This window comes from Cygnus olor, chromosome 2 (assembly GCF_009769625.2).
Source record: "Cygnus olor isolate bCygOlo1 chromosome 2, bCygOlo1.pri.v2, whole genome shotgun sequence".
Lineage (NCBI taxonomy): Eukaryota > Metazoa > Chordata > Aves > Anseriformes > Anatidae > Cygnus > Cygnus olor.
Window position 1 is genome coordinate 130,753,079 of NC_049170.1, and position 3,420 is coordinate 130,756,498.

Consider the following 3,420-nt stretch of genomic DNA (forward strand, 5'->3'; position numbering starts at 1 on the left):
TGCTGGTATTAAAAAAAAAAAAAAAAAAAAAAAAAAAAAAAAAAGACGATGGCAACATTTGAAGTATAAAATGCACAGGATATTTCAAGAAAAATTGTTTTCTTGCAGTGAAGAGTATTTGAAGCCCAAATTTGAACCTAGTGAATTATTTTAGCTAAAAGAAATGAGGTTGGAGGAAGTTACTGATGCATGCAGAGAAGGGAGCATTCTGTCTCAAATTTTCTAAAGGAAGTACATGAGGGCACAAACTATTTCTAAACCAAATGCACATACGGCAGTCACTTCTTAAGGCTGTTCGGAATTAACTCAAAACGGGGCAGAGGCTGTGGAAAGGGGAGAGGAGGGAGTGTAGGTATTCAGCTCTGCACCAAACTGAAATCCCCGTTCTTTAATGCTTCTGCTTTGTACAGTGCTTAAGCCACATTCTTTGCACAAAGCTAACTGCAATGGTCGGCGCGCCTGTCTTCAGAAATATCGCAACAGAGATTGTTGCCTTTTAGAGTGGCATTTAATTAGCGGGATTTAGTCTGAAATACCACTGAAGCACTTCCTTGCTAATTATGGCTTCAAAATCCCTTCCTTTTGCAATCTAGACGAGTGGGCTGTAGGATCACCTGGTCGCAGGACCCTAATGACACAGCTTTGGGTACCGCCTGGCAGGAGGGGGGGTCTCTGAAGGCGACAGCCTCCTCCAACAGAAGCACCAAGGAGCACCTTTCACTCCAGCAATGCCTGGTACGTGTTGGATTAATGCACACTGGGGAAGGGGACGCTCAGACCGGCCTGGTGCTGGTGCTGGTGGGCAGCAGGGCAGGGGCTCCTCACCCGAGCTGCTCTGCCTCTGCCCTGGAGAACAGACGGGCTTAGAGATCTTCCTGACTAGAGATGGACGGCTGTTGGTGCATGTGTGTGGTGAGGAGATGTTGCTGGAAGGGAGAAAAATATGAACAGAAGAGTGATTAAACCACTCATTAAATTTAATAGCCCTGCTATTTATATTGGAGTTGGCTTTGCAGCAGAGGGTAGGAATGCATTAGCCAAAGGAAAATCTAAATATGACCTAACAAAGCGAAGGGAGTTGAGAATTTGGACAGAAACAGTATTAATTTATACTTTTTTTTCCCCCCCCACAAACTACTCCCTGTTTCGGGAATGTCTCTCCTACTCGTGAGTTCAAAGCAGTAGCTTCATTAGCTCTGCCGTGAGGAAGGCTTATTCTGTTCAGACTAATCTTTGTGTATCAGGAGCGTTCCCTCACGTGCACAGGGAAGGAGGTCAGTCCCGTTTGTAATGAAGTCTATGCAAAGGCTGTCATTGACTTGTGCAGGTTCTTGGTTGATGTGCTGGCATTTGTGGCTGTAAAAGAACTAATTTTCACACAAACAAGTTGCAAAGTAGTACATATGGGTTTTATTACATGAATAATTTGACATACTCCTTGGTAATTGGTTACAAGTGCATTTAATGTTTTGTGGACATCATAACAGTCGGAATATCTCAGCTGAACAGTCAGTATTTGGCTGAATTCAAGCCAGTGCAATTCATGACATAACCATAAACAGGAAATTACAGGTCTACGATGAGGTTAGACTAGATAGATAGCAACAGCATAATTATTGTCACATCAAAGCATTACAAAGTATGAAAGCCCAATATTTCAACTATCTCTAAAATGGTATTTGTACAAACCTGTTGTAGATACCTAAATGTAAGGAGTCATCACATCGGTAATGCATCATGTCTTTCTCTATTCTGGGGAGTTGTTTCAATGTTCAAAACCATTTGGGGCCACAAGAAGAAATGTAAACATCTGATGGTCCTTTGAAAGTCCATTCTGAGAAAATACATTGTGTGCCACAGGAAAAGTGCATTCTAACTGGTGTGTCTGCTATGGCCAGTTCGACTCAAATTCACATAGCACCAGGTATTTATCCATTTCTGCAGTAAAAAGTTAGAAAATCTTTGTATTAACTCAGAAAAGAGAAAACAAAGTCAAAAGTTTTTTTTTTTTTCTTCTTCTTCTTCTTTCTTTAGAGGATCAGCAATTAAATAAAAAAAACCCACCCAACATTTAAACAGTTACCTCTTATGTACAAAGGAACCAAAAGCTAGCAAAGCGCATAGCCAGAGAACAGTCTTTATTTATTTATTTACTCTCTTCAGGTTCACGTACCTGAATATCTGAGTTTATTTACAGGTGGACAGCTATCCACAGAAGTAATAATCAGAATACTTCTATTTGGCTAAAAGTCGTATAAAAAAAGACAAAACACTTTTTTTTTTTCTTCAAATACTTTCCAAATATATATATATATATATTAAAAGTATTCAGTATTTCCATTAGTGCCAGAGTTGGAAGCTCTTTCTCGTTTTAAAAAGTTAAGTTGGTGATCGTAAGTGATGACGAAGGCCTGACCGCTGCGCTCAGAGCTGGGATTTGAGGGACTGCAGCTGGAGCTGCACCAGACCCACGGGGCAGTTGCAGGTTGAAAAGAAATGCAGTCGTGTCTTTCTGTTGCTCTTACAGGTCACGTCCTGGACACAGGATCTCCCAGCTCCGAGGAGCCCCCCGTACTGCACCGAGCACCCCTACGGCTGCCCCTGCGTGACCCCCCAGGGCAGGCCCTCTGCTGATGGCCATGGGCACGCCTACGGGAGGTACGGCAGCAGATAACCCATGAAGACCTGTCCTCAAGCATTTTTTGTCACGTCAGCGCGTTCTGTGGATCACGTTTTAGGGGCCCTGGTAAGGAACATGCTTTTCTGTTAGGCAACATACAAAAAGCGCTGCATTTTTTTAAGGATGGTGTTTAAAAAACAAAACAAAAAGAAAACCCAAATCCGCCAAAGTACTGTAATCATTGTTTATGCAAACGGACAGATAGCATGGTCAGGGAGCTCAATAAATGGGGAAACATAATTTCCACTCTAATTCTTGTAAAGAATATAAAATTAAGGGCCTTAGCCCACCAAATACAAACACATACTGTAAAAATATTTTTCAATTAAGCATAACGTAGATGAGTGCACGTCTCCAGATAGGTAAAAATACCACTGCCTTCATACCAGTATCACATATTTGAATAGGTTGCATATAAACAAAATCTTTCTTTGTTGTTCAGTCCAGGCTTGCTTTACTCTAAAGCAAGGGTGTTCCTAGTACATCTTTTTTTTTTTTTTTGGTCTTTCTTCCTTTAAGATAAACCATAAGAACACACTTCATTCATTGACCCTATTGGGCTGATGTATATCACAGCAACAACCCAAAATACAAGTATTGCTGCATGCGATACCTTTCCCTTCGTTTAATTACCTCAGCTACAAGGACAAGACAACCATGTTCATCTTTCCACTGCCTTCCAGCAGAGGGTACATTCAAACCGAGGCACCCCAGCCCTGAGGCCCCGGTGGTGCTCAGGG

The 3,420-nt window shown here is 41.8% G+C and overlaps 1 long non-coding RNA gene across 1 annotated transcript; it reads left to right on the forward strand.

Annotated features, from left to right (window-relative positions):
• The first annotated feature begins 331 nt into the window (after positions 1 to 331).
• Positions 332 to 3,206, forward strand: LOC121064532. The gene is made up of 2 exons (XR_005816534.1): positions 332 to 735; positions 2,528 to 3,206. It is a non-coding gene; the product is annotated as an uncharacterized LOC121064532 (long non-coding RNA).
• The last annotated feature ends 214 nt before the right edge of the window (positions 3,207 to 3,420 follow it).